The sequence below is a fragment of the Salvelinus alpinus genome, chromosome 6, assembly GCF_045679555.1.
Source record: "Salvelinus alpinus chromosome 6, SLU_Salpinus.1, whole genome shotgun sequence".
Taxonomy (NCBI): domain Eukaryota; kingdom Metazoa; phylum Chordata; class Actinopteri; order Salmoniformes; family Salmonidae; genus Salvelinus; species Salvelinus alpinus.
The window spans coordinates 39,369,515-39,394,654 of record NC_092091.1 but is presented as its reverse complement, the minus strand read 5'-3'; the positions used below and the strand labels follow the sequence as shown (position 1 = coordinate 39,394,654).

At 45.1% G+C, this 25,140-nt stretch overlaps 1 pseudogene; it reads right to left on the bottom strand.

Moving 5' to 3' along the window:
* Window positions 1-1,849: 1,849 nt before the first annotated feature.
* The window catches only part of LOC139579687 (GDP-mannose 4,6 dehydratase-like), a 193,880-nt pseudogene continuing 170,589 nt past the window's right edge, over window positions 1,850-25,140 (bottom strand).

Here is a 25,140-nt window from a genome sequence, read left to right as displayed (position 1 = left end):
TTTGGGACAGGGTTAGGGTAGTGTTTTAACTCCAGGACCCTCTGATCTGTGAGATGGCCCTAGAGGATTAGGACTAAGACCCAGGATTATAGAGGATTCTCTGCAGACTGATGGATGGGATGGACCTCAACACACACCTGAGGATGGGGCAATCTGTTTTATAGGCTGGGAAGAGAAAGTAGAGAGAACCACTGTCCTCCCTCTTATAGACTTGAGATATAAATAGGAGCAGGATGTTTTGTCAGAAATACATGTATGGTTGTAAAACAGACTGGTTGAACTGGGTAGAGAAAGTATTTGGACACAGGATCACTGGGGGTGAGGAGAAAGAGAGTCAAAGTGCAAAACACACCTGTGTTTCTTTCTTTTTTTCTCTCTCTCTCTCTCTCTCTCTCTCTCTCTCTCTCTCTCTCTCTCTCTCTCTCTCTCTCTCTCTCTCTCTCTCTCTCTCTCTCTCTCTCCACTGAGTCACTCCAGGTGAAGGCAGGCAGGATGTGAGAGTTTTTAAGGAAAGAAGAGAGAATGAGGAGCATTTAACCTCTGATCCCTGACCCCTAAGACAGGAAGTATGTGTGACACTGCTCCGACGGCTTAGCATTGTTCCCCTGCTCAACTGGAAGTACCTGTTATTGTCTGCATCTCTGTGCGTGTGTGAGCATGTTTCAAACGTCAGGATACAATTCATCAGTACAAGAGTATCATTGAAAAAGTGTCTCTTTAGACGAATACCTTCATATATAGGAGGGTTCTTTGCATAATAGCCAAGTCACTAGCACAGCTGGTTTATGTGCAACTCATCTATTGTCTGTATGCGAGAGTGTCTGTAATGCATGTACTGTATGTGAGTGTATGTCCCCAGGCTGTGTGCTAATGTGTGTGTAATTCGTCATTAGCCCTGTCAGTGTGTGTGTGTGTGTGTGTGTGTGTCTGACATGAGCTCATTTATCTCCCTATAGCCCCTCGGGAGAGGGGAGGGAGGGAAGGAGAGGTGGGAGAACAGACTGGGCTGAGAGTGATAGGGGGGAGCACGCACAAAGGGAGGGAGCAGGCTGGGGGAGGGCAGAGGAGTTGTGCAGGTGTGCTCTGGTCTGGTCTGGTGAGTGTTATCGAGGGTGACTGATACATGCAGATTTGTTGTGGATGGGAGAGGGGGTGGGGGGAGGGATAACTTGTGCAGGTGTGCTTAAGAGGTGGTGTGTGCGTGGGGAGGGGTGGAGGGGGTGTGGAGCTTAGTCAGAATCTATTTTTTGGGAGAATAGGTACCAGCTTGGGCGTTGATTTTCAGTTATTGACAGATTTGTGAGAAATTGAAGATGGTGTGGTAACTGCGGTTAGTAGGGGAGTGTACTGTTGCCCTTGATATGTGCTGATAGAGCAATGTAAAACCGTAAAGTGGTGTGGTTTAGTTGAGGTTATAAGTCACTGTGTGGAATAGGAGAGTGTCTCTGTTTTTGTTTGTCTGTGGTGTACAGGTCTTGTTGAGGCTCAGTCGAACTGCCTAAGCCATAAACTGGAGCCTCATTCAGGTGATAGAGCTATCATTTTCTCTGGGCTGTGGTAGTTGCAGTACAAGTCACAGCTAGTCCCAGGGGTTGGTTAAAGGGATACTTCCGGATTTTGGCATTGAGGTCCTTTATCTACTTCTCCAGAGTCAGATGAACTCGTGGATACCATTTTTATGTCGCTACGCGCAGTTTGAAGGAAGTTGCTAACTAGCGCTAGCGCAATTGCTAACTAGCGTTGGCGCAATGACTGGAAGTCTATAGGTACCTGCTAGCATGCTAGTAAATACCCATAGACTTCCAGTCATTGCGCTAACACAAGTAAGCATTGGCTCACAAAACTACCTCTAACTTCCTTCAAACTGAACACAGAGACAAAAAAAAAGCTATCCAGGAGATCACCTGACTCAAGGGAGATAGATAAAGGGTCTCATTGCCAAAATCCCAAAGTATCCCTTTAAGGTTGAGCTCAGACAACCACTCGTTAGTGTAGAGTACATTGTGTAGGCGTTCACCTGGGTTTTATTTAGGTACTCAACTAGTGTAATGGTTTAGGTTTGATGTGAATGGTTGTCGGGGAGACGGTTTTTAAGTGGCATGCGGTGTTTATTTATGTTGGATGTTATTGTTCATGATGAATCTGATTAGCCTAATCTCTGAGAAGTGGAAAGAAGAAGACACAGTTTCTCAGGTGATGAGATTCTCAGGTATTTGTCTGTATCTTTTCACTCTTCGTTTTGCTTGTGATAGTGTGCGTCTGCCCACAGCTTTGTCAGCAACCCAAGAGTGTGTGTGGGCAACCTTACGTGCACAATACAGAGAGAGAGGTGTGTGTGCGTTTGTGAGTCTGACAGTGCCGGTGTCTATGTTGATGCGTCACAGTGCGGCTGACATATTTCCAAGTTCATATGTCACTGTGGGGCATAAAGTGTGTTGTGATCGACAGCCAGGTTAGGTCAACAGCATTTCGCACTTCCCCAACATCAAAACGCGCACACGCACACACACACACACACACACACACACACACACACACACACTTGACTCACCACTTCAGTAGGACGGTAGTACTTGGGGTCCACATTCACGTGCCTGTTGACTGGCAACGACCAACCTCGTTCTCATCCTTCCCCTCCCACCTGGAGAGAGAGAGACGTATTACAAACAACATTGTAAATACAACCCATATTTATCTATTTTCCCTTTTGTACTGCAGCTCTCTGCACATTCTTACAACACTGTTAATTTCCATAATATAACATTTGAAACGTATGTGAGTGTAATGTTGACTGTTCTTTTCTGATTGTTTATTTCACTTTTGTTTATTAAACATAAGTTTCCCATTCCAATACAGCCCATTGAATTGAATTGATAGACATATAGGGAGAGAGAGAGAGGGAGAGAGAGAAAGGGAGGGAGAGATAACTATTTGTGTGTGTAAAGTTTTGTTTAATTCACTTTGTCGGTTTTGTCATTGTTGTTTTTGTTTATTTCACTTGTTTTGGCAATTTAAACATGTTTTCCATGACAATAAAATCCCTTTGAATTGAATTGAATTGCATTGAGAGAGAGAGAGAGAGAGAGAGAGAGAGAGAGAGAGAGAGAGAGAGAGAGAGAGAGAGAGAGAGAGAGAGAGAGAGAGAGAGAGAGAGAGAGAGAGAGAGAGAGATGTTATCAGTTAGTTGAGTGACAGGGGCAACTCCCATAAACTACATCTGTCCTAGTGTCTACCTCTTCTTTCCCCTCTATCTCTTTTCTCTTTATCACTCCCTCTTCCCTTCCGGTGGGTAGTTTGTTGCTGTAAGGTCTGTAGCAGACAAAACATGTCACACACCTCTCTGTCTGACTGATCTGCCTCTACCACAACATGATGTGAACATTCACAGGTGTGTACATCTGACTGGGTACTTCTCTGACTCACAGATACGGGTATGTGTCGTGTGTGTTTTTCTGTTTGTGCATGCATGGCATGCATGTGTGTGTATACTTACACAATGGTTTTGCCCACTGGACTTCTCCATAAATTCCCTGACACTATGGACCTCCCCTGTCACTATGGACCTCCCCTGCCACTATGGCCAAGTCCTCTGGCTCTTCCTCCTGAAGCATCAGCCCCGAGGGGGGGGGGGGGGGGGTATTGTGAGAGGTTAAAACACTGATAGACACAGACACACACACACACACACACACACACACACACAGACAGACAGACAGACAGACAGACAGACAGACAGACAGACAGACAGACAGACAGACAGACAGACAGACAGACAGACAGACAGACAGACAGACAGACAGACAGACAGACACACACACACACACACACACACACACACACACACACACACACACACACACACACACACACATGATTGGTCACACAGATTGGAGTAGAACCAACATGTTCCTGTTCCTGACAGACAGGAAGTGAACCTGTGACCTCAGAAAGGGGGGACCACACCACCCAAACCACTGTCCTGACGTCACCGCAAAGGCTCATGGGACACGTACCGTGGGAAAGGAGGAGAGAGAGCTCCCGGAGGCTTTTTGTGCTAGCACACACACTGTCATAGTATTTTATATTTCAAACGCACACACATTCACAGTATTCTCACTTTTCATAAACACATGCACATGCCTGAATAGTATTTTTTTCTTATAGTCACAAACACACACACCCATATCGTGTTCACTTTCAAACGCACAGAATAGAGAGACCTACTTTCTGAGATTACGTTGCTCTGCAGCGACAAAAACAGTAACATCAACCATCACTAGTCTTGACTTGTTTTAGCGTTCAAACTCTATATTCCAAGCCTGGCCCATACACAGCAGAGAATAGCAAGATTATTAGCCTATATCCCCCTGAAAGCAGTGAAAGCTGATTGTCCTGGGTCTGAGATGCACTATATTAAAAAGTCAGAGGGCATGTCACAAACGGCACTCTATTCCCTACATAGTGCACTACTTTTGACCAAAGCCTTATGGGCTCTAGTCAAAAGTAGTGCTCTATAAACGGAATAGGTTGCCATCTGGGATGCGGTCAGAGAGAGTGTCTACAGATAATTCCATAATATTTATGGTGAACGTGAGCCAAAAGGTCAGAAAAGTTTACCCCTAACACCTCGTCTCTGATTACACCACCTCGCCAGGGAGGAACACACACGTACACACACACTACGCATGCATAACACACACGCATACACACCCACACTCACACCTCCTTAAGAGCAGTAAGATTCCTTTCATTCCTGATGCTTAGAGCTGAATTCCAGATGGGAGACTATGTGTGTGTGTGTGTCAGAGGTCTTCACAGATCCACTTGTACCCGAATCCCCGAGACCCGATCCAGGACCCAAGTGGGTCCGGATCCAGAATTCTAAATGTCACGGGTTTGGGTCGGATCTGACATGATTCTCACGGGTCTTGGGTATGTGTAGTTTTAACTGATTTATCCGGAAAGGCCCGTATAGATCCAAATGTGAAAGCTGCAGTCGAGAGGGAGAGATATATTTCATAATTGATGCTACTGCTCTTGCTTTTCTCGAGAGTGGAGCCTGGCGCGTGTAACTTGTTGTTGGCCAATCATAAGTGATCAAAGCGGCAATAGGCTACAGTTATAGAGCCTCCGTGTGTGGAAAAGTTAGGAGTTATCTAATAAACGGAGGAGGGAATTAAAATGACGGAATTAAAAGTTAAAGGAGATGGATAGAGCGAACATTTTGGCTGCTACTTAACATTCTGAATGCAGTTGTTGTTATTTGTAACTGTAGGATGAGGAAGTACATGCACTGCAGTCTTAATTAGCCTAGCTAGCTAACGTTATCTAGCTTAATAAGCTACTCCTGGTTTGATGCAGTGAAGGCAGGTACTACGTCATCATATTTGATGATAAGTAACATAGCTATGGCAGCTATTAGTCCATTATAGCGCAAGTCGGCTTGGTTGGTTGGTGTCTCTCCCTCCCTGCTCCCCTCGCTCACAGTACGACACCTCCCACGCATGCTAGAGCAGTACCTCTCTCCCTCTTCTTGCGCTTTATCAGCTCTGGTTAATAAAGTAACTTAAAAAATGACATTTCTGCTGCTACCCTTACTCTGGATCCGACCAGGTCTATATGGAACGGGTTTAGTTGTCGTCGAATCTGTTCGGAATGTGTCTCCATATTTAAAAAAAAACGAAATTATTCATATCGGGTCCGGGTGGGAAAGCCCCAGGTCCATTTCGGAACGGGTCCCACTTTTTGGACCTGTGAAGACCTCTAGTTAGTGAGTGGGAGTGTGTGTGTGTGTGTGTGTGTGTTTGTGTGTGTGTGATTCCTACTAAAGTGACATTAACTCTCAGTGCTTCTCTCTGTTTCTCCTCTCATCATAGCTCTCTAAAAAGCACATCAACACACTGGGCTATATTTGGAGGAGTGTGTGTGTGTGTGTGTGTGTGTGTGTGTGTGTGTGTGTGTGTGTGTGTGTGTGTGTGTGTGTGTGTGTGTGTGTGTGTGTGTGTGTGTGTGTGTGTGTGTGTGTGTGTGTGTGTGTGTGTGTGTGTGTGTGTGTGTAATAAGCCCATCAGCAGGTTTAATGCGGTGCAGTTGGACACAGCAGCAGTTGGCCGTCTCGCTCCACACATTTGATCTCTTCTCCCTCTGCTCTCATATTCGAATCCTGTATAAATCACTCACAGAATGAGATAGCATACACACACACACACACACACACACCTGGAGAGTAGACTGCCTCTGTCTCTTATTAGATGCTCAGTCCCAATAAACCATTGCTGTTTATCAGAAGTATTCTCTTCCTCTGACTCTCTGTCTTTCTTTCTCTCTCTCTTTGGGTGAGTCATAGAAGCCTGAGTGAAATGTGTGTGTGTGTGTGTGTGTGTGTGTGTGTGTGTGTGTGTGTGTGTGTGTGTGTGTGTGTGTGTGTGTGTGTGTGTGTGTGTGTGTGTGTGTGTGTGTGTGTGTGTGTGTGTGTGTGTGTGTGTGTGTGTGTGTGTGTGTGTGTGTGTGTGTGTGTGTGTGTGTGTGTGTGTGTGCATGCATGTGCTACTGGGAGAAAGGGGTCAATTTCATGGGATATCTTTATCTATATCTATTTATCATTTCAGACATGCTCCAGATACAGATTACCTTAATTTCATACATGGAGCTAGGATATTCTCCGTAATGGGACAGTTTCTGCATGCATCCAATCTGGACCTCAGAAATCTCCCTGCTACTGTATGAGTCCAGGGAGATATCTGAGGTGAGATCCCTCCAAGACACGCCCCTGATGCGTGTGCAGACGCTTACATATTTGTAGAATATTTTAACACCGGAAAGGGTATACGTCAACATGCTGACATTTCTATGCCTTTATACTTAGGCATTAACAAATCCACGTACTTTCAGAAATATATTACATCTGTAGTCATTTCCTGATCATTTATGGATCGGTCTTTAAAAAAAATCATAATTTCAATAGATATCCTTACATGATATGTAATATTCATCCACATGTGACTCGTTTCAGGAAACTAGGCGTGTGTCACGCGTCACTACTTCACTGGGTGTTCGTAAGGTCTGAGAAAACACATATATGAGATGTATACAGTCGGTATTTGTCAACATGAAGAGAGATAATAGGATGCCACATATCTCAGGATATTGAATGAGTCCAGATCCGGACACAGGAAATGTCAGTGTGTGATATTCGAAGTAATCCCAAATGTATTATGTCTAAAAGACATACAGTATCTTGATTCAGAATGTGTCAGGATATGGTGCAAATCCACAAAACTCAAAATATGCACTGGAAATGGTCTGTATTCTATATAAAATCAAAACGTGGCATGTAAAGCTATCCCCTGATATGGACCCTTTTTGCCCAGTTGTGTGTAGAGAGGTAGAAGGTAGTGTTAACATTGCCCCTACTCAGTGGTGATGATGGAATGTTCATTACCCATAATTCCCCTGGGGTTTGGAAGCGGCTGTGTCTGGGGCCCATTTGGGGTTACCTGACTCCTGGGCTGATGGCGCCCATGAGCCTGACCCCTGACCTCACCCCATGATCCTTATTGGCCTTCCCAGACTACCACACTAGAGACCAGCCAATCAGAGAAGATCTGTGTATGATTGACAGACTGGTTAACCAATCAGAGTTGGGTATCTCCGAGTATGTTCGTGTGTAATTCCTCTGTTCTTCCAATAACTGAGAGTGTGTGTGTTACAGAAAAAGGCTGCAGGCAGCTGTGCAAAAAGGAAAACAAACTTCTGGAGGACTAACTGTATCATCCTTTCACTCCCTCCTCTCTCTTCCTCTGTATCCGCTGCTAAAGCCACTTTCTATCACTCAAAATGTAAAGCTTCTGCCTCTAACTCCAGGAAACACTTTTCTACCTTCTCCTCCCTTCTTAATCCTCCTCCCTTCTTAATCCTCCACCTCTTCCCCTTCCCTCCTCCCTCTGTGGACGACTTTGTCAACCACTTGTCAACCACAGCCGACTGAGTCCACTGGTCCCACTCACACAGAACTACCCTATGCCTTGACGGCATCCCTAGCTGCGTTCTCAGAGCATGGAGCATTCAATCTCTCCCTAACCCTGTCTGCTGTCCCCACTTGCTTCAATATGTCCACCATTGTTCCTGTACCCAAGAAAGCCAAGGTAACTGAACTAAACGACTGCTCGTAGCACTCACTTCTGTCATCATGAAGTGCATTGAGAGGCTAGTAAAGGATCATGTCACCTCCACCTTACCTGACACCCTAGACCCACTTGAATTATCATTACGCCCCAATAGATCCACAGATGATGCAATCGCAATAGAATTGCACAGTCACCTGTCCCATCTGGATAAGAGGAATACCTATGTAAGAATGCAACTGTGCGACTGGGTCCTGGACTTCCTGACGGGCCACCCCCAGGTAGTGAAGGCAGGCAACAACACATCCACTATGCTGATCCTCAACACAGGGGCCCCACAAGGGTGAGTGCTCAGCCCCCTCCTGTACTCCCTGTTTACCAATGACTGTGCGGCTACGCACGCCTCCAATTCAATCATCAAGTTTGAAGAGACAACACACCAGTGGTAGGCCTGACTACCATCAATGACAGCCTACAGGGAGGAGTTGAGGGCCCTCGTGGAGGGGTGCCAGGAAAACAACCTCTCCCTCAACATCAACAAAACGAAGGAGCTGATAATGGACTTTAGGAGGCAGCAGAAGGAGCACACCTTCATCCACATTGACGGGGTCGCAGTGGAGAAGATGAAAAGCTTCAAGTTCCTCGTCGTACACATCATTGACAATCTGAAATGATTCATCCACACAGAGAGTGTGGTGAAGAAGGCGCATCAGCGCCTCGTCAACCTCAAGAGGCTGAAGAAATCTGGCTTGGCCCCTAAGACCCTCACAAACTTTTACAGATACACCAATGAAAGTATCCTGTCAGGCTGCATCATCGCCTGGTACGGCAACTGCACCGTCCGCAACTGCAGGGCTCTCCAGTGGGTGGTGCGGTCAGCCCAACGCCTCACCAGGCGCACACTACAGCACCCGGTGTCAAAGGAAGGGCGAGAAGTTCATCAAGGACCACAGCCAGCCGAGCAGCGAGCTGTTCACCCTCCTATCATCCAGAAGGCAAGGTCAGTACAGGTGCATCAACACTGGGACCGGCCATCACTGTTAAATAGCCATCACTAGCAGGCCTTCACCCAGTACCCTGCACTGAACTTAGTCACTGGCATTAGCCGGCTACCACCCGGTTACTCATCCCTGGACCTTACAGGCTGCTGACCTATGTACATAGACATGGAACACTGGTCACTTTAATAATGTTTAAATAATGTTTTACCCATTTCATATGTACAATGCATTCAGAAAATATTCAGACCCCTTGACTTTTTCCACATTTTGTTACGTTCTTATATGAAAATCATTCTTAAATGGAAAAAGTTTGGAACCACCAAGACTCTTCCTAGAGCTGACAACCCGGCCAAACTGAGCAATCGGGGGAGATTCAGAGTATCATTTCCGGTAACAACTTGTTACTTCTTGCAGACTTGTTTAGGTGCTGCTGTGCGTTTTGTTGCTAACCTTACTTTGCTACCTGATAACTTTACGGTTTTTACTTTTTACCGTTTATATTTTTAGTTTTTCCCTCCCTCAACTTTTTTTTCATTCAACTTTTTCACTCCGGGCGCTTTATCTGGACATGGTTCGTCAGGACCTCCAACAGCCGAAGCTAAGTAGTAACATTAACATGATGCCTTCTAATTGCAGTCGCTGTACTCATAATATACAGGAGAACGATCGCCTTATCGAGAGGATAGCTGTGCTGCAAGCCCAGCTTCAGAAGCAATCGTTAGGCAAGGGTAATTTCAGTGTAGGAAAGGATGAAACAGCGTCTGTGCCACCAGTAAGTACAGATAGTAGTATACATCCCCTCGCACGGTCCCACAACTTTCTCATGGCTTCTGGAGGGAAATGCTGTAGGAATGCTCAACTGGTGTCACTCATTCAGCCGACAGAAACGTTCAACCGGTCCTCCCCATTAACTTCTCTAGGATAGGGGGCAGCATTTTCACGTTTGGATGAAAAGCATACCCAAATTCAAATTCAACTGCCAGCTACTCATCCCCAGAAGATAAGATATGCATGTTATTAGTCGATTTGGATAGAAAACACTATGACGTTTCTAAAACTGTTTGAATCATGTCTGTGAGTATAACATAACTTATTTAGCAGGCGAAACCCCGAGGACAAACCATTCAGATTTCTTTTTTTTGAGGTCACTCTCTTTCAATGGATTTTCATTGGGAATCCAGATTTCTAATTGACCTTCTTGCAGTTCCTACCGCTTCCACAGGATGCCAACAGTCTTGAGAAATTGGTTGAGGGTTTTTCCTTTGTGTAATGAAGAAGTAGCCCTGTTCAGAACGAGAGTCGAGTGAAGTGTACTTTTTGTTTGAGGCGCGTAACCAGAAAGCATGCTACAGTTTGTTTTAATCCTGTATTGAACACAAATCATCCCGTCTTCAATTTTATCGATTATTTACGTAAAAAAATACCTAAAGTTGTATTACAAAAGTAGTTTGAAATGTTTTGGCCAAGTTTACAGGTAACCTGTGAGATATTTTGTAGCCACGTTTGAGCAAGTTGGAACCAGTGTTTTTCTGGATCAAACGCGCCAAATAAATGGACATTTTGGATATATATCGACGGAATTAATCGAACAAAAGGACCATTTGTGATGTTTATGTGTAACGATCTGGGTGTCGTGGTTCTGAAGTCAGGTGCAGGAAACAGAGAGTTCAAAATAGTGCTCTTTATTGCACAAACAGCGTACACAGGCCACCTCACGAAACCACTGGGTGCCGAACAAAACAAACGCCCTAAACACAGGGACTAAAACAGTATAGCAAAAACCCACGAACAGGAACAAACACGTTCGTCTCAAACGTACACAAAAGTTACACCAAACAATCCCGCAGAAAGAAACAGTGGCAGCTAGTAGGCTGGCGACGACGACCGCCGAGCGCCACCCGAACGGGAAGGGGAGCCACCTTCGGTCGGAGTCGTGACATTATGGGACATATTGGAGTGCCAACAACAGAAGCTCGTCAAAGGTAAGGCATTAATTATATTTTTATTTCTGCGTTTTGTGTCGCGCCTGCAGGGTTGAAATATGCTTCTCTCTCTTTGTTTACAATGTTGCTATCCTCTGAAAAGAGCATTGTTTGCTTTCGCAGAAAAGCCTATTTGAATTCTGACATGTTGGCTGGATTCAAAACCAGTGTAGCTTTAATTTGATATCTTTCATGTCTTTCATGTCTTTCATGTCAAGAAGACATGTCACATCAATGAAAGTGACATTTTTATAGTATTTTATTTGAATTTGGCGCGTTGCATTTTCTCTGGCTTTTGGCCAAGTGAGACAGGAGCGTCCCGCCTAAACTCAGATTTTTGGATATAAATATGAACTTTACCGAACAAAACATACATGTATTGTGTAACATGAAGTCCTATGAGTGTCATCTGATGAAGATCATCAAAGGTTAGTGATTAATTTGAACTCTATTTCTGCTTTTTGTTACTCCTCTTTGGCTGGAAAAATGGCTGTGTTTTTCTGTGGCTATGTACTGACCTAACGAGAAGTTTATCTTTAAAATGATGTATAATACTTGTATGTTTGAGGAATTTTAATTATGGGATGTCTGTTGTTTTGAATTTGGCGCCCTGCAATTTCACTGGCTGTTAGTTAGGTGGGACGCTACCGTCCCACATATCCCAGAGAAGTTAAGCAGCGAGTCGGAGTCAGAGGCCGAGCCTTCTCTGGTGTCTACTCCTCCCGTTACGGGGTCTGAGATGCCGAAGCCTCCCACCATTAGCTCTGACAAATTGAAAACCCTAGTCATTGGCGACTCCATTACCTGCAGTATTAGACTTAAAACGAATCATCGAGCGATCATACACTGTTTACCAGGGGTAGGGCTACCGACGTTAAGGCTAATCTGAAGATGGTGCTGGCTAAAGCTAAAACTGGCGAGTGTAGAGAGTATAGGGATATTGTTATCCACGTCGGCACCAACGATGTTAGGATGAAACAGTCAGAGATCACCAAGCGCAACATAGCTTCAGAGTGTAAATCAGCTAGAAAGATGTGTTGGCATCGAGTAATTGTCTCTGGCCCCCTCCCAGTTAGGGGGAGTGATGAGCTCTACAGCAGAGTCTCACAACTCAATCGCTGGTTGAAAACTGCTTTCTGCCCCTCCCAAAAGATAGAATTGTAGATAATTGGCCCTCTTTCTGCGACTCACCCACAAACAGGACCAAGCCTAGCCTGTTGAGGAGTGACGGACTCCATCCTAGCTGGAGGGGTGCTCTCATCTTATCTACGAACATAGACAGGGCTCTAACTCCCCTAGCTCCACAATGAAATAGGGTGCAGGCCAGGCAGCAGGCTGTTATCCAGCCTGCCAGCTTAGTGGAGTCTGCCACTAGCACAGTCAGTGTAGTCAGCTCAACCATACCCATTGAGACCGTGTCTGTGCCTCGACCTAGGTTGGGCAAAACTAAACATGGCGGTGTTCGCTTTAGCAATCTCACTAGAATAAAGACCTCCTCCATTCCTGCCATTATTGAAAGAGATCGTGATATACAAAATAGGGCTACTTAATGTTAGATCCCTCACTTCCAAGGCAGTTATAGTCAATGAACTATTCACTGATCATAATCTTGATGTGATTGGCCTGACTGAAACATGGCTTAATAAGCCTGATGAATTTACTGTGTTAAATGAGGCCTCACCTCCTGGTTACACTAGTGACCATATCCCCCGCGCATCCCGAAAAAGGCGGAGGTGTTGCTACTATGTACGATAGCAAACTTCAATTTACAATTTACAAGACGTTTTCATCTTTTGAGCTTCTAGTCATGAAATCTATGCAGCCTACTCAATCACTTTTTATAGATACTGTTTACAGGCCTCCTGGGCCATATACAGCGTTCCTCACTGAGTTCCCTGAATTCCTATCGGACCTTGTAGTCATAGCAGATAATATTCACATTTTTGGTACATTTAATATTCACATGGAAAAGTCCACAGACCCACTCCAAAAGGCTTTCGGAGCCATCCTCGACTCAGTGGGTTTTGTCCAACATGTCTCTGGACCTACTCACTGCCACAGTTACACTCTGCACCTAGTTTTGTCCCATGGAATAAATGTTGTGGATCTTAATGTTTTTCCTCATAATCCTGGACTATCGGACCACCATTTTATTAAATTTGCAATCGCAACAAATAATCTGCTCAGACCCCAACCAAGGAGCATCAAAAGTCGTGCTATAAATTCTCAGACAACCCAAAGATTCCTTGATGCCCTTCCAGACTCCCTCTGCCTACCCAAGGACGTCAGAGGACAAAAATCAGTTAACCACCTAACTGAGGAACTCAATTTAGCCTTGCGCAATACCCTAGATGCAGTTGCACCCCTAAAAACTAAAATTATTTGTCATAAGATACTTGCTCCCTGGTATACAGAAAATACCCGAGCTCTGAAGCAAGCGTCCAGAAAATTAGAACGGAAATGGCGCCACACCAAACTGGAAGTCTTCCGACTAGCTTGGAAAGACAGTACCGTGCAATATCGAAGAGCCCTCACTGCTGCTCGATCATCCTATTTTTCCAACTTAACTGAGGAAAATAAGAACAATCCGAAATGTATTTTTGATACTGTCGCAAAGCTAACTAAAAAGCAGCATTCCCCAAGAGAGGATGGCTTTCACTTTAGCAGTAATAAATTCATGAACTTCTTTGAGGAAAAGATCATGATCACTAGAAAGCAAATTACGGACTCCTCTTTAAATCTACGTATTCCTCCAAAGCTCAGTTGTCCTGAGTCTCCACAACTCTGCCAGGATCTAGGATCAAGGGAGACACTCAAGTGTTTTAGTACTATATCTCTTGACACAATGATGAAAATAATCATGGCCTCTAAACCTTCAAGCTGCATACTGGACCCTATTCCAACTAAACTACTGAAAGAGCTGCTTCCTGTGCTTGGCCTTCCTATGTTGAACATAATAAACGGCTCTCTATCCACCGGATGTGTACCAAACTCACTAAAAGTGGCAGTAATAAAGCCTCTCTTCAAAAAGCCAAACCTTGACCCAGAAAATATAAAAAACTATCGGCCTATATCGAATCTCCCATTCCTCTCAAATATTTTAGAAAAAGCTGTTGCGCAACAACTCACTGCCTTCCCGAAGACAAACAATGTATACGAAATGCTTCAGTCTGGTTTTAGACCCCGTCATAGCACTGAGACTGCACTTGTGAAGGTGGTAAATACCTTTTAATGGCGTCAGACCGAGGCTCTGCATCTGTCCTCGTGCTCCTAGACCTTAGTGCTGCTTTTGATACCATCGATCACCACATTCTTTTGGAGAGATTGGAAATTTGTCTACACGGACAAGTTCTGGCCTGGTTTAGATCTTATCTGTCGGAAAGATATCAGTTTGTCTCTGTGAATGGTTTGTCCTTTGACAAATCAACTGTACATTTCGGTGTTCCTCAAGGTTCCGTTTTAGGACCACTATTGTTTTCACTATATATTTTACCTCTTGGGGATGTCATTCGAAAACATAATGTTAACTTTCACTGCTATGCGGATGACACACAGCTGTATATTTCAATGAAACATGGTGAAGCCTCAAAATTGCCCTCGCTGGAAGCCTGTGTTTCAGACATAAGGAAGTGGATGGCTGCAAACTTTCTACTTTTAAACTAGGACAAAACAGAGATGCTTTTTCTAGGTCCCAAGAAATAAAGAGATCTTCTGTTGAATCTGAAAATTAATCTTGATGGTTGTACAGTTGTCTCAAATAAAACTGTGAAGGACCTTGGCGTTACTCTGGACCCTGATCTCTCTTTTGACCAACATTTCAAGACTGTTTCAAGGACAGCTTTTTTCCATTTACGTAACATTGCAAAAATCTGAAATTTTCTGTCCAAAAATGATGCAGAAAAATTCATCCATGCTTTTGTTACTTCTAGGTTAGACTACTGCAATGCTCTACTTTCCGGCTACCGGGATAAAGCACTAAATAAACTTCAGTTAATGCTAAATAAGGCTGCTAGAATCCTGAATAGAACCAGAAAATTGGATCATATTACTCCAGTGCTACCCTCCCTACACTGGCTTCCTGTTAAGGTAAGGGCTGATTTCAAGGTTTTACTGCTAACCTACAAAGCATTACATGGGCTTGCTCCTACCTATCTTTCCGATTTGGTCCCGCCGTACATACCGACACGTATGCTACGGTCACAAGACGCAGGCCTCCTAATTGTCCCTAGAATTTCTAAGCAAACAGCTGGAGGCAGGGCTTTCTCCTATAGAGCTCCATTTTTATGGAATGGTCTGCCTACCCATGTGAGAGACGCAGACTCGGTCTCAACCTTTAAGTTTTTATTGAAGACTCATCTCTTCAGTAGGTCCTATGATTGAGTGTAGTCTGGCCTAGGAGTGTGAAGGTGAACGGAAAGGCACTGGAGCAATGAACCGCCCTTGCTGCCTCTGCCTGGCCGGTTCCCCTCTCTCCACTGGGATTCTCTGCCTCTAACCCTATTACAGGGGCTGAGTCACTGGCTTTCTGGTGCTCTTCCATTCCCTCCCAAGGAGGGTTGAGTCACTTGAGTGGCTTGAGTCACTGACGTGGTCTTCCTTTCTGGGTTGGCGCCCCCCCTTGGGTTGTGCCGTGGCGGAGATCTTTGTGGGCTATACTCGGCCTTGTCTCAGGATGGTAAGTTGATGGTTGAAGATATCTCTCTAGTTGTGTGGGGGCTGTGCTTTGGCAAAGTGGGTGGGGTTATATCCTGCCTGTTTGGCCCTGTCCGGGGGTATCATTGGATGGGGCCACAGTGTCTCCTGACCCCTTCTGTCTCAGCCTCCAGTATTTATGCTGCAGTAGTTTATGTGTCGGGGGGCTAGGGTCAGTCTGTTATATCTGGAGTATTTCTCCTGTCTTATCCATGTCCTGTGTGAACTTATGTATGCTCTCTCTAATTCTCTCTTTCTTTCTCTCTTTCTTTCTTTCTTTCTCTCTCTCGGAGGACCTGAGCCCTAGGACCATGCCTCAGGACTACCTGGCATGATGACTCCTTGTTGTCCCCAGTCCACCTGACCGTGCTGCTGCTCCAGTTTCAACTGTTCTGCCTGCGGCTATGGAACCCTGACCTGTTCATTGTGGTTACTATTATTTGACCATGCTGGTAATTTATGAACATTTGAACATCTTGGCCATGTTCTGTTATAATCTCCATCCGGCACAGCCAGAAGAAGACTGGCCACCCCTCATAGCCTGGATCCTCTCTAGGTTTCTTCCTAGGTTTTGGCCTTTCTAGGGAGTTTTTCCTAGCCACCGTGCTTCTACACCTGCATTGCTTGCTGTTTGGGGTTTTAGGCTGGGTTTCTGTACAGCACTTTGATATATCAGCTGATGTAAGAAGGGCTATATAAATAAATTTGATTTTGATTTGAGAAGGGCCTTGGTCAGGGAGGTGACCAAGAACCCGATTGTCTCTCTGACAGTGCTCCAGAGTTCCTCTGTGGTGATGGGAGAACCTTCCAGGAGGACAACCATCTCTGCAGCACTCTACCAATCAGGCCTTTATGGTAGGGTGGCCAGACAGAAACAAATCCTCAGTAAAAGGCACATGACAGCCCGCTTGGAGTTTGGGATAAGGCACCTAACGAACTCTCAGACCATGAGAAACAAGATTCTCTGGTCGGATGAAACCAAAGTTCAACTATTTGGCCTGAATGCCAAGCGTCACGTCTGGAGGAAACCTGGAACCATCCCTACAGTGAAGCATGGTGGTGGCAGCATCATGCTGTGGGGATGTTTTTCAGCGGCAGGGACTGGGAGACTGGTCAGGATCGAGGGAAAGATAAACGGAGCAAAGTACAGAGAGATCCTTGATGAAAACCTGCTCCAGAGCGTTCAGGACCTTAGGTTGGGCCGAAAGTCCACTTTCCAACAAGACAACGACGCTAAGCACACAGGCAAGACAAAGCAGGAGTGGCTTCGGGACAATTCTCTGAATGTCCTTGAGTGGCCCAGCCAGAGCCCGGACTTGAACCCGATCTAACATCTCTGGAGAGACCTGAAAATAGCTGTGCAGAGACACTCCCCATCTAACCTGACAGAGCTTGAGAGGATCTGCAGAGAAGAATTTGAGAAAGTCCCCAAATACAGGTGTGCCATGCTTGTACAGTGGGGAGAACAAGTATTTGATACACTGCCGATTTTGCAGGTTTTCCTACTTACAAAGCATGTAGAGGTCTGTCATTTCTATCATAGGTACACTTCAACTGTGAGAGACGGAATCTAAAACAAAAATCCAGAAAATCACATTGTATGATTTTTAAGTAATTAATTTGCATTTTATTGCATGACATAAGTATTTGATACATCAGAAAAGCAGAACATAATATTTGGTACAGAACCCTTTGTTTGCAATTACAGAGATCATACGTTTCCTGTAGTTCTTGACCAGGTTTGCACACACTGCAGCAGGGATTTTGGTCCACTCCTCCATACAGACCTTCTCCGGATGCTTCAGGTTTCGGGGCTGTCGCTGGGCAATACGGACTTTCAGCTCCCTCCAAAGATTTTCTATTGGGTTCAGGTCTGGAGACTGGCTAGTCCACTCCAGGACCTTGAGATGCTTCTTACGGAGCCACTCCTTAGTTGCCCTGGCTGTGTGTTTCGGGTCGTTGTCATGCTGGAAGACCCAGCCACGACCCATCTTCAATGCTCTTACTGAGGGAAGGAGATTGTTGGCCAAGATCTCGCGATACATGGCCCCATCCATCCTCCCCTCAATACGGTGCAGTCGTCCTGTCCCCTTTGCAGAAAAGCATCCCCAAAGAATGATGTTTCCACATCCATGCTTCACGGTTGGGATGGTGTTCTTGGGGTTGTACTCATCCTTCTTCTTCCTCCAAACACGGCGAGTGGAGTTTAGACCAAAAAGCTCTATTTCTGTCTCATCAGACCACATGACCTTCTCCCATTCCTCCTCTGGATCATCCAGATGGTCATTGGCAAACTTCAGACGGGCCTGGACATGCGCTGGCTTGAGCAGGGGGACCTTGCGTGCGCTGCAGGATTTTAATCCATGACTGCGTAGTGTGTTACTAATGGTTTTCTTTGAGACTGTGGTCCCAGCTCTCTTCAGGTCATTGACCAGGTCCTGCCGTGTATTTCTGGGCTGATCCCTCACCTTCCTCATGATCATTGATGCCCCACGAGGTGAGATCTTGCATGGAGCCCCAGACCGAGGGGGATTGACCGTCATCTTGAACTTCCATTTTCTAATAATTGCGCCAACAGTTGTTGCCTTCTCACCAAGCTGCTTGCCTATTGTCCTGTAGCCCATCCCAGCCTTGTGCAGGTCTACAATTTTATCCCTGATGTCCTTACACAGCTCTCTGGTCTTGACCATTGTGGAGAGGTTGGAGTCTATTTGATTGAGTGTGTGGACAGGTGTCTTTTATACAGGTAACAAGTTCAAACAGGTGCAGTTAATACAGGTAATGAGTGGAGAACAGGAGGGCTTCTTAAAGAAAAACTAACAGGTCGGTGAGAGCCAGAATTCTTACTGGTTGGTAGGTGATCAAATACTTATGTCATGCAATAAAATGCAAATTAATTACTTAAAAATCATAAAATGTGATTTTCTGGATTTTTGTTTTAGATTCCGTCTTTCACATTTGAAGTGTACCTATGATAAAAATGACAGACCTCTACATGCTTTGTAAGTAGGAAAACCTGCAAAATCGGCAGTGTATCAAATACTTGTTCTCCCCACTGTATCGCCATACCCAAGAAGACTCAAAGCTGTAAACGCTGCCAAAGCTGCTTCAACAAAGTACTGAATAAATGGTCTGAATACTTATGCAAATGTGATATTTCATTTATTTATTTATTTTACAAATTTGCTACAAACTTGTTTTTGCTTTGTCATTATGGGGTATTGTGTGTAGATTAATGAAGGAAGAAAACGATTTACTCCATTTTAGAATAAGGCTGTGACGTAACAAAATGTGGAGGAAGTCAAGGGATCTGAATACTTTCCGAATGCACTGTATATACTGTATTATAGTCAAGTCCATCCTATTCAACTACTGCTCTACATATACTATTCTATCCACATATTCTTCAGATATACTATATATTCTATCCACATACTGTCCTTAATGTCTATACATCCCATCACGTATATACACTGCTCAAAAAAATAAAGGGAACACTTAAACAACACAATGTAACTCCAAGTCAATCACACTTCTGTGAAATCAAACTGTCCACTTAGGAAGCAACACTGATTGACAATAAATTTCACATGCTGTTGTGCAAATGGAATAGACAAAAGGTGGAAATTATAGGCAATTAGCAAGACACCCCCAAAAAAGGAGTGATTCTACAGGTGGTGAGCACAGACAACTTCTCAGTTCCTATGCTTCCTGGCTGATGTTTTGGTCACTTTTGAATGCTGGCGGTGCTCTCACTCTAGTGGTAGCACGAGACGGAGTCTACAACCCACACAAGTGGCTCAGGTAGTGCAGTTCATCCAGGATGGCACATCAATGCGAGCTGTGGCAAAAAGGTTTGCTGTGTCTGTCAGCGTAGTGTCCAGAGCATGGAGGCGCTACCAGGAGACAGGCCAGTACATCAGGAGACGTGGAGGAGGCCGTAGGAGGGCAACAACCCAGCAGCAGGACCGCTACCTCCGCCTTTGTGCAAGGAGGTGCACTGCCAGAGCCCTGCAAAATGACCTCCAGCAGGCCACAAATGTGCATGTGTCTGCTCAAACGGTCAGAAACAGACTCCATGAGGGTGGTATGAGGGCCCGACGTCCACAGGTGGGGGTTGTGCTTACAGCCCAGCACCGTGCAGGACGTTTGGCATTTGCCAGAGAACACCAAGATTGGCAAATTCGCCACTGGCGCCCTGTGCTCTTCACAGATGAAAGCAGGTTCACACTGAGCACATGAGCACATGTGACAGACGTGACAGAGTCTGGAGACGCCGTGGAGAATGTTCTGCTGCCTGCAACATCCTCCAGCATGACCGGTTTGGCGGTGGGTCAGTCATGGTGTGGGGTGGCATTTCTTTGTGGGGCCGCACAGCCCTCCATGTGCTCGCCAGAGGTAGCCTGACTGCCATTAGGTACCGAGATGAGATCCTCAGACCCCTTGTGAGACCATATGCTGACATATGCACATTTGTGGCCTGCTGGAGGTCATTTTGCAGGGCTCTGGCAGTGCTCCTCCTGCTCAAAGGCGGAGGTAGCGGTCCTGCTGCTGGGTTGTTGCCCTCCTACGGCCTCCTCCACGTCTCCTGATGTACTGGCCTGTCTCCTGGTAGCGCCTCCATGCTCTGGACACAACGCTGACAGACACAGCAAACCTTCTTGCCACAGCTCGCATTGATGTGCCATCCTGGATGAGCTGCACTACCTGAGCCACTTGTGTGGGTTGTAGACTCCGTCTCGTGCTACCACTAGAGTGAGAGCACCGCCAGCATTCAAAAGTGACCAAAACATCAGCCAGGAAGCATAGGAACTGAGAAGTGGTCTGTGGTCACCACCTGCAGAATCACTCCTTTATTGGGGGTGTCTGGCTAATTGCCTATAATTTCCACCTTTTGTCTATTCCATTTGCACAACAGCATGTGAAATTTATTGTCAATCAGTGTTGCTTCCTAAGTGGACAGTTTGATTTCACAGAAGTGTGATTGACTTGGAGTTACATTGTGTTGTTTAAGTGTTCCCTTTATTTTTTTGAGCAGTGTATATATAATCTATCTATCTTTCTATATTTATACTCTGGACTCCAACATTGCTTGTCCAAATATTTATATATTTCTTAATTCCTTTCTTTTACTTTTAGATTTGTGTGTATTGTTGTGTATTGTTAGATATTACTGCACTGAACACAAGCATTTTACTAAACCCACAGTAACATCTGCTAAACATGTGTATTTGACCAATAACATTTGATTTGATTTGATCTCTTTCTACCCTGTCTTTCTAGATTAAATTCTGTGACTAGTGAAGTCCGGCCGCCCGACAACCTGCCCGCTCAACCCCATCCCTTCCTCCCTTCTCCAGACCATCTCTGGAGACCTTCTCCCATTCCTCGCTTCCCTCATCAACTCATCCCTGACCACTGGCTGCATCCCCTCTGACTTCAAAATGGCCAGAGTCACTCCCCCCTCAAGAAACCAACACTCGACCCCTCTGACGTGTAAACCTTTCTTTTTTTTCTTTCCCAAACACTTGAGAGGGCTGTCTCTGACCAACTCTCTCTCTATCTCTCTCTGAACGATCTTCTTGACGCTAACCAGTCAGGCTTCAAGACGGGTCGCTCAACCGAGACTGCTCTCCTCTGTGTCACGGAGGCTCTCTGCACTGCCAAAGCTGACTCTCTCTCCATTGTTCTCATCCTCCTAGATCGATTCCTGCCACAGCCCACCTGGTATTCAATCTTCCGAAGTTCTCCAATGTCACTCCGCTCCTCAGCACACTCTACCGACTTCTAGTCAAAGCTATCATCCACTACAAAACCATGGTACTTGCTTACAGAGCAGGTAGACGTAATGCCCCTCCCTACCTTCAGGCTATGCTCAAAACCTACACCCCAACCAGAGTACTCCGTTCTGCCACCTCTGGCCCTCCCACCCCTACTGGAGGGCAGCTCCCACTCAGCCCAGTCAAAGGTCTCTGTCCTGGCACCCAAGTGGTGGAACCAGCTTCCCCCTAAAGCTAGGACAGTAGAGTCCTTACCAATCTTCCGAAAACATTTGAAACCCTACCTCTTCAAAGAGTATCTTAAATAATCTGACAGCACCCACCCTCGCACCCAATTTTAACCCCTTCACCCCACTAGCAATTACTTTATTGTGGAAAAAATAACTTAATATTTGAGGTTGTCCCATCTAGCTTTTTTAAGATAGCCTGTTGCTAGCCCTGGCCTGCTAGCTGTCTGAATCGCCGTGCCTCCAGCTCGCCTATGATCACTCGGCTACACATGCCTCTCCCTAATGATAATATGCCTTGTCTATTGCTGTTTTGGTTAGTCATTATTGTCTTATTTTACTGTAGAGCCTCCAGCCCTGCTCAATATGCCTTAGATAGCCATTATGTTCCACCCCCCACACATGCGGTGACCGCACCTGGATTAAATGGTGCCTCTAGAGACAAAACCTCTCTCATCGTCACTCAATGCCTAGGCTTACCTCCACTGTACTCACATCCTACCATACCCTTGTCTGAACATTATGCCTTGAATCTATTCTTCTGCGGCCAGAAACCTTCTCCTTTTACTCTCTGTTCCGAACGCATTAGACAACCAGTTCTTTTAGCCTTTAGCCGTACTCTTATCCTACTCCTCCTCTGCTCCTCTGGTGATGTAGAGGTTAACCCAGGCCCTGCAGCCCCCAGCATCACTCCCATTCCCCAGGCGCTCTCATTTGTTGACTTTTGTAACTGTAAAAGCATTGGTTTCAAGCATGTGAACATTAGAAGCCTCCTCCCTAAGTTTGTTTTATTCACTGCTTGATTTTGGGATCAGTGTCCCGCTAGCGTTCCACTACAACAACATCCGGTGAAATTGCAGAGTGCGAAATTCAAAATACAAAAATCGTAATATTAAACATTCATGAAAATACAAGTGTCTTACATCATTTAAAAGCTGAACTTCTTGTTAATCCAAACGCGTTGTCAGATTTCAAAAAGGCTTTACGGCGAAAGCATACCATGCGATTATCTGAGGACAGCGCCCCGCATACACCAGCATTAAAAACATTTTCCAAACCAGCAGAGGTGTCACGAAAATCAGAAATAGCGATAAAATAAATCCCTTACATTTGACGATCTTCCTCTGTTTGCAATCCCAAGGGTCCCAGCTACACAACAAATGGTAGTTTTGTTCGATAAAGTCCTTCTTTATATCCCAAAAAAGTCAGTTTAGTTGGCGCGTTTGATTCAGTAATCCACACATTCTACTCGTTCAACATGCAGACAAAGGAATCCCAAAAGTTATCTGTAAACTTCGTCCAAACAAGTCAAACAATGTTTCTAATCAATCCTCAGGTACCCTAATATGTAAATAAACTATCAAATTTAAGACGGAATGCAGTGTTCATTACCGGAGATAAATATCGAAGTGTGTGCCCTCATTCAAGCGCCACAAGACTAGAGTCCTACGAGGGCCACCAAACTACAAATACTTGCACACTTTTCAAAAAACAATCCTGAAACCCTTTCTAAGACTGTTAACATCTAGTGGAAGCCATAGGGACTGCAATCTGGGAGGAATTCCTTTGAATATCCCATAGACTAGCATTGAACCAGCCTGTGACCTCAACAACAAAAAACATTTCCAGATGGATTCTCCTCGGGTTTTCACCTAACATATCAGTTCTGTTATACTCACATACATTATTTTAACACTTTTAGAAACTTCTGAGTGTTTTAAATCCAATGCTACCAAGTATAGGCATATCCTAGCTTCTGGGTCTAAGTAACAGGCAGTTTACTTTGGGCACGTCAGTCATCCAAACTTCCGAATACTGCCCCCTAGCCCAAAGAGTTAAGCACACTCCGTCAACCCGGATGTCCTAACTGTATCTGAATCGTGGCTTAGGAAGGCCACCAAAAATCCTGAAATTTCCATCCCTAACATTTTCCGACAAGATAGAACTGCCAAAGGGGGTGGAGTTACAATCTACTGCAGAGATAGCCTGCATAGTTCTATCATACTATCCAGGTTTGTGCCCAAACAATTCGAGCTTCTACTTTTAATAATCCACCTTTCCAAAACAAGTCTCTCACCGTTGCTGCTTGTTATAGACCCCCCTCAGCCCCCAGCTGTGCCCTGAACACCATATGTGAATTGATCACCACCCATCTATCTTCAGAGTTCATGCTGTTAGGTGACCTACACTGGTATATGTTTAAAGTCCTACAATCTAAGCTAGATGCCTTCAATCTCACACAAATTATCAAGGAACCTACCAGGTACAACCCTAAATTTGTAACCATGGACACCCTCTTAGATATCATCCTGACAAACCTGCCCTCTAAATACACCTCTGCTGTCTTCAACCAGGATCTCAGCGATCACTGCCTCATTGCCTGCGTGCAAAATGGGTCCGCGGTCAAACGACCACCCCTCATCACTGTCAAACGCTCCCTAAAACACTTCAGCGAGCAGGCCTTTCTAATCAACCTGGCCCGGGTATCTTGGAAGGATATTGACCTCATCCCATCAGTAGAGGTTGCCTTGTTGATCTTTAAAAGTGCTTTCCTCGCCATCTTAATTAAATAAGCATGCCCCATTCAAAAAATGTAGAACTAAGAACAGATATAGCCCTTGGTTCACCCCAGACTTGGCTGCTCTTGACCAGCACAAAAACATCCTGTGGCATTCTGCATTAGGATCGAATAGCCCCCTCCGATATGCAACTTTTCAGGGAAGTCAGGAACCAATATACTCAGTTAGGAAAGCAAAGGCTAGCTTTTTCAAACAGAAATTTGCTTCCTGTAGCACTAATTCCAAAAAGTTTTGGGACACTGTAAAGTCCATGGAGAATAAGAGCACCTCCTCCCAGCTGCCCACTGCAATGAGGCTAGGAAACACTGTCACAACCAATAAATCTACGATAATTGATCATTCCAATAAGCATTTTTCCACAGCTGGCCATGCTTTCCACCCGGCTACCCCTACCACGGTCAACATCTCAGCACCCCATGTAGCAACTTGGCCAGGTAGGAGTTGTAAATGAGAACTTGTTCTCAACTGGCCTACCTGGTTAAATAAAGGTGAAATACAATTTTAACATTTAAAAAAGATAAATGCTCCATTCACGCTGATGCTCCAGTTTCAACTGTTCTGCCTGCGGCTATGGAACCCTGACCTAGTCACCAGACGTGCTACCTTGTCCTGGACCTGCTGTTTTCGACTCTCTCTCTAACGCACCTGCTGTCTCTAACTCTGAATGCTCATCTATGAAAAGCCAACTGACATTTACTCCTGAGGTGCTGACCTGTTGCACCTTCTACAATCACTGTGATTAATATTATTATTATT